Source organism: Atractosteus spatula, chromosome 3, assembly GCF_055471065.1.
Source record: "Atractosteus spatula isolate fAtrSpa1 chromosome 3, fAtrSpa1.hap1, whole genome shotgun sequence".
NCBI classification, from domain to species: domain Eukaryota; kingdom Metazoa; phylum Chordata; class Actinopteri; order Semionotiformes; family Lepisosteidae; genus Atractosteus; species Atractosteus spatula.
The window spans coordinates 20,092,910-20,100,286 of record NC_142708.1 but is presented as its reverse complement, the minus strand read 5'-3'; positions in this window follow the sequence as shown (position 1 = coordinate 20,100,286).

Here is a 7,377-nt window from a genome sequence, read left to right as displayed (position 1 = left end):
GTATGGCTGCCGTTGCATCATCCAGGTGGATGCTGCACATTGGTGTTGGTGGAGGAGAGTCACCATTATCTGTAAAGTGCTTTGAGTGGAGTGTCCAGAAAAGCGCTATATAAGTGTATGCAATTATTATTATTAAAATTTGATTGAACTACTGTTTTGTTTAAACAAAAGTCTGGGAGGACTAAAATGCCTATACAGTAGCAGTCATGGTGAATAATTAAAATGTATTAAAGGGAACTGTTAATGGTGTATGGAACTGGGCTGTACAAAATTAATTTTATGAGATCTGATTAATCTGATATTGGTTGCAGTCAAAAGTTTTATTAGTCAAAATTTAAAATAAATATTAAGGTAGATTCTTTAATGTTCTCAGCAATGCAATATGATAAAACAAAAAGGAAACAAATTGCTTTGATATCAATAAAAAAAGAAGCAAAATGCTTTAGTACTGTATAAAGCAAAAATGCAGAAGTTAAGGGAAGTGATGATCAAGGTTTACAACAAACTGTAATTCTGAGTAAGTGTTTATTCAGAACACTGTGTTCAATTGTGGTCAATATGTTACAGAAAGAATATTATAGGTTTAGAAACAGTTCAAAGAAGAACAAGAATAGTGATTCCTGATCTCAGGGGATTGACTTATATAGACAGATTAAGAGAAATCTCTTCAGTCTAGAACAAAGGAGGCTCAGAGAAGATTTGATCCAAGTATATAAAATCCTAATGTGTATAGATAGTTTCAGTCCAGGAGTCTATTTCATACACACAAAAAAGTTTTTGTATTTCAGATTGCTAAAATATTATATGCTGATTATCAGTAGTATTTAATGAATGTTTAGAATAAACCTTATCTTGTGATAAACCATTTTAACAAACATTACAGTTTTAGTGATATTTTACTAGCAACCACATTTTGATCATATAAAGAAAAGCTATCAGATTCAGACAGAACAGTATGGTGTCCCATTACAAAACCCAGTCTTGTAGGCATTCCACAAAAATGGCACTGGCTTGGTCAATCCACCCCTGTTTTAGCAACATTATATTTTAGGAGCCTTCTTCATACTGTACATGCTCTTCAACAGCAACTGGTGTACTGAAGGTACTACAGAAACATCATTGAAATCCAAAGAAAGAAAAAAATGTAGTTCACTAAAAAAATAATAAGAATTCCATTCATAGATGGGGATTATTAGGAGGCCATGATTGGTCAAGACCAATGGGAAATTTGGCCAGGACACCAGGGTTACACCCCTACTCTTTTGAGAAACGCCCTGGGATTTTTAATGACCACAGAGAGTCAGGGCCTTGCTTTTATATCTCATCCAAAGGATGGCGCCTTTTTACAGTAAAGTGTCCCTGTCACTATACTGGGGCATTAGGCCCCACAGCAGGGTGAGCACCCCCTACTGGCCCCACTAACTCCTCTTCCAGCAGCAACCTTAGTTTTTCCCAGGAGGTCTAAAATCCAGGTATTGGCCAGGCTCACACCTGCTGAGCTTCAGTGGGTTGTGAGTTGCAGGGTGATATGGCTTGTGGCTTCAAAATGGTAGTGGGAGTAGATTCTGACTATCCTTTGAATTTCAGATATAAAACTTGAATTAAAGTCGGGCTTTATGGTTTCAAAGTTGTCCAAAAAAACAAAACAAATTTCTAAATTGAGCTTATTTTACAAATTAATAGTGCCTTAAATATGAAACGTCTCAAATATCTTTGCTTAATGTACTGTACATGTTAATCCAGCCATGAAACTGATTCTATTTCAAAGTCTTATTTGTTTGTTTCCTGTGGATGCATTTTGTTTTATTTACATTGTAACAGCTTATTAAGAGCTAATAAGAAATCACCTTCATTTTTGCTACATGAAAACTTCAAACATTAAATATAAATGAACACTGCAGAAGGAATATTGTGATTCAAAGTAGCAAACCTTCGAATTATCCATTAAATCTGATTGACATACTGTAGAGTGAAAGAAATCTTTGTGAGTCTATGTATTTAATACCTTCAGATCTCAGGTCTGTGTACTTCAAAGTTGCTGGGTTCAACTAAAGAGAAGTTGTATGTTTTGTAGAATTGCTTTTCACTGAATGGCTTGGTTATTATAATGACGAAAAAGGGAAAAAGTAATGACATTGTGGGGTAGGTTTTCTTTTCTTTTCATTCAAGTCAGGAAATATTTTTTTATCTTAAAAACATTATTTTATAACTTTTCCTTTTGCTTTTCCAAATGAATGGGAATATGCACTTTTATTCAGTTCCATAACATAAGGAACTAAAGAGGAAAAACTAAAAACACAAAAGGTTCAAAAAAGGTATCATGAATATGATCAGAGAATGTCTTTCAAACTGCAAGATAAAAGCTGAGAACACATCAAAGACTCTTTAAACTGCCTTGACAAGGAGCTCTCATTGTAATTATCAACCTTTATGTCTCTCTATGATTCTTTCAGTTTATTAAAAGTTTTCCAACAACACATATAGCTTATTGAGCTAAAACTGAAAGTCCTTCTTCTAAAGGAAGCCTCAATCCTCCATCTTTGAGTTTAAGAAAAAAAGAGGGAATATATACTTAAACTGAATCACTAAATGCAAAGTTTAATGAATTGTCATTTTTCAGAATTTATTTTTTATTCCTTGAATTTCTTGCTTGATAGTTTGGTGCTTTTCAAAGTAATTGTAAGAATTCATTCAAATGCTCAGTGCACATTATAGGTAATAAATACAAATAAGTGGACTCTTAATACATAAACAACAGCCTGTGATTTTGCACATGTACATGATTCATCTACTCTTTGTTAGAGGGCAAAAAAGCTATTTCATGGGTTTTTCCATTAAAGTCCCACAAGATGAAACAAAACAGAAAAGAAAATGCTTCTCATGACCATTGTTACAATAAGGGGGTGTTATAAAATTATGAAATAAGGAGTTTATTAAATCAATATAAAAACGGGTTTTGACATTACATTAATAATGTCATGCCCTAAAATCAGGGAATACCTACTGTTAGTGGAATAACGGTGTTCTTACAGTTTCTGACACAGCAACAGAGTATTAATCAACCTCACCCTACACACGCTAATTCAAGAAAAAAGATGTATTAACAATAAATATCACTACTATACAATTGTTACACTACACATAGATAATAATTCAGAGTCCTACGTTAGACAAAAAAATCAGCATACACTAAATACAAAATAAAACCTGCATCCTAATAAAAATGGATTTGGCCCAGGATTTACAGTAATCTTGCTGTCTAAAAATGGAATGCCCACAACATAGGGATTTGGATTCCTAACTAAATCCCATTGCTAAAATAGGATAGATGTTTTTAGCCCGAGGATTCCACAATATAGATAACAAGAATTTATTTTAAAAACTGGCAAGCTCTCTTATAATAATACGCAGAGTCCAGTACTCTTTATAGTGATCAGATTACCTGGACAGAATCTGGTTCCAGGAATGATTGAAAAGAAGAGATCTCCCAAATCACAGTTGTCAATGAAGATTGGAGGGTGTGTTTGATGATGATCTTTCTTTTCTCCCTGCTCTTACCTTTCAGCTCTTCATTCTGTTGCTGTATTAATGTTATGGTACATTAAGATGGAAGCCATTTGAATAATCCCGATATGGGATAATCCCAATATGAATTAAAGTTCTTAAATTAAATGTTCTTCCACGTTTGCTTGCCTCCTGTCCCAAGACCAGCTACAGTACATAAATAAAGCCAAACCATACCAATTGTTCTAAAGCTTTCTGAATAAGGCATCAAGCTGGGAAGCATAGACATTGCTACCTTCTGTAAAACTCAGCTGCCCCCTTCATGCCAGGCACAATACCTCTGTCACTCGTGAAAGGTTTTGATTCACTAAACCAAGTTAATGAACATTATATTATTAAGTTCTCTTACCCACTTCCATTAACGCCATAGGATTACATTGCTAACACAAATTCATATAAATAAAAAATCATTGGTGCATCCCAATATTGTGTTGCTGTTATTTTAAATAGATATAATGCTAATTTATAATAGCATGAATAAGTAGGTAACAGAAAAGGGAAAATTGGCCAAATTATTTTTAACATTAAGAGAAGACCAGTCTAAAAGCTACTTACAGCTCCTGTGTTGAGTACGACTTGCAAGAAGCATCTAAACCAATTAATTATCTTTAAACCCAATGAACAGAAAAAAATGATTGAACACATTATCAGATAATTGGATGTAGAACTGCAGTACCCAAAACAGCTTTCCTATTCTATTTGAAAAGGTACTTCATTTTACAATTTGAGGCTGGAAGGAGGATTATGAAAAAAAAAAGCTTTTTTTTAATCAGAAAAATGTATTTTAAAACTCTAAGCCTACAAAATGTCCAGAGAAAGCACAGCAACAGTATTCATTAAGCAAGTCCATCTGTCCATTTCCCTGGACAGTTGATAAGCTTTGCAGATAATAAAATCTTCACAAATGTAAAAGTCTTTCATTTCCCTTAAGCACCAGATATGGCCAGAACTACTTCTAAGAGAATTACAACAGACTCTCAACAACCTTTAAAAATGGGATATACTGATTTTAAAATTCCACTCAAACTCTGCTCTGACAAATCCTCTAGCGTGTGACTTGGTATATTATGTGGAAGTTCGGAAACAAAGTTCAGGAGGGATAGCGACAGATAAGCCAGTCTCACCCAGTTGTTTTAAATCTCGATCTTTACTTACTCTAACTTATCTGTATATTTACAGTATAACTCTTACACACACCTCTTCTCACATTTATTGTCTCATTCATCCTGCATCCACCGCCTCCATGTTTGCAGATAACCCTTGGTTAGCTTCTTGGTTAGCTTCTGTCTCTGAATGGGGGTGTCCAGGAGGCTGCCCCTAACCAAGCAGGTTAAGCAAAAATGTATTGGTACAGCTTTGGGTGACTGAGAAGTGTCTCTGTGACACTGGGAAGAATAAACACTTCTAACTTCAAAGCAGAGAGGATGTTTGCCTAGGTCTGGGGGGGTCAGGTGAGCAGAAACAATAGTAAAGTTTATCTTGATACAGTATGCCTAGGCAGGTTTTGGATTAATGATTGCAGAGGAGCAGGGCAGAAAGACACAGTATAAGTTCACCTTAAGAGGAGAAGGAGATCCAGGGTGCAGAGAGAGGAGAAGCAGGAGGAAGAAGCAAGGAGAAGCAGAGAGAAGACAGAGGAGTCCAGAGGAGTTGGGACTTGAAGCTTGTGCCAGGCGAGAGTATTTGAACCTTGTTAGAGAGAGCGTGTTTTTCTGTGTTTTTAGGGAACTTTAGGGAACTGGTACCTCGGTTAGAAACGTCTTTCCTGATTAGGGTGCATTTTATGGATAAGGATATAAGTTTCCATTTATTTTGTGGCATCCAGGGTGTAGAGAGAGAGATTTAGATTTAAAAAATATTATTTCAAGTGCAGAATCAGTTGCTTTATACAAAACAATTAAGAAGAAGTGAGTAACATATTACTGTGAGCAATGATTAAATTATATTCTAATAAAAATATTAGCAATATATTATAATAAATAAGGATAAAAGCAGTTTGCAAACAAGAACAAATGTCTGCATTTTAGAGTTTGAGAAAATCCAAATAAAATCGAGGCCACAACAAATTATATATCAAGAAATGGTAACTGCAATATTTTAGCACAACACAGTAAAAATACTGTAGACAAGGACTTAGGGGGTTTTTCAAAGGTATATTGTGGAAATCTGTCTACAAGAGAAATTTGAAGAGGTCAAATTAGAGCAGGTGACAGAAAGTGAGAGATGGTACTGTCCTGATTCGAACATATGTACTGTAGCTGATGAGAAGGAGCAGGTGTGAAAAGACAGCAGAGGGAGGGGGAGGACATTCAAACACCAAAGCAAACTTGAAGGCTTAAGAGAGACTGTTGAGAGAAATACAAGAGATACAAAAGTAGGTCAGTAGCCACTGTCATTATTATCATCATTGTTCTTTGGAAGAATCATTTTGATCTCTGTATTTCCCATTATATTATTAAGTTTCATCAGTAAAGTAGACTCTTGTCTGGTCCTTCCAAAGAACTCATGCTTTCTCTAAAAACGTTACAGTATGTTCAGAATTTGATAGATACATGCAATATTGACTGTACAAGAGTCAGACAAGTGGAATGCCCACAATTTAAGGATTTAGTTTCCTAACTAAATCCCATCACTAAAATAGGAGAGACGTTTTTAGCCTGAGGTACAAGCTGTCAAGACAAGTGATTCCATCACTCTTTTCTTGGAGTCCTTGCACAAGTGCCTTGTCAGGTTTTGAGTTTTCAATTTTCAAATGCTTTTGCCCACTTTTAAGACTGTACAGTACATACAGTAGTTATTGCTCCCCAATATCTACCCAATATAATATGTGTCGGACCCTGTCACGTGACATTCGCTCACCTGAGTCTGGTTTCCTGTGGGTTCCCACAGTTAGGCTTCACTTCTATGGCCTCAAGAAGCCCACTTGAGAAAGTATGATAAATGTTAAGAACTGGTATAAAGAACAGTTTACAAGAAGCTTATTTCAAAACTGCATAAATCAACGCTTTATTGATTAATTTAAATGCAATGACCAACACTGTATCCCTTAAAATATACAGGTGTAACTTACTTTATTTTTTACAATATTATTTCATATTAAAAACAAAAAAAATCTGTTTTTCTGCAGAAATGAAGACAAGCTTAGTTACAGAAGTACTTGTTCCGTGTGTCTGCATTCCATGTGTTTTATGTTTTATGTCTTTCATATTCATCTGAGTCTAAAAAAGGTCAATAAGAGACACCACAATTATTATTTGGAAAATAATTAGGTGGTTGTTACATCCCCATGTGTGTCAGTATGTTTTGTTTTTTCTCCACTTCCTGTATTCAGCTACCCCCCCCCCCCCCCCCATTGGTCCATCACTACACTATCTTTGACATTGTGACATCATCTTCAATCAACTCTCGACCAATGAGAACTCAGCTTCTTCAGTATTTAACTTGGAGGTTATCAGAACGAAGGGACCTTTCGCTTGACTTCAGTTCTGCTTGGCTCAGCTTCGTAATAAAAAAGAACTTAAAGTATGGTCAGTCCTGGGATGCTAGCACAAAACATTTCAAATTACATTTACACCATGAGTTCATGTACATCAACAACTGCATCACTATGGACTGTATTGTGCTCTCAAATACCTCAGTTCCTTTTGGAATAAATAACAAGTATATTTGGCTGTTTATTTCATATATCAAATAATGGCTTTCAGATCAAAGGCACCTCTCAATACATAACCCTGCAAACACAACCCTTATTTATTAAGTTGTTTCATTTGAGTTATAGTGAGAGCTTTTTGGGTGCTCTTTTTACAGTACTTT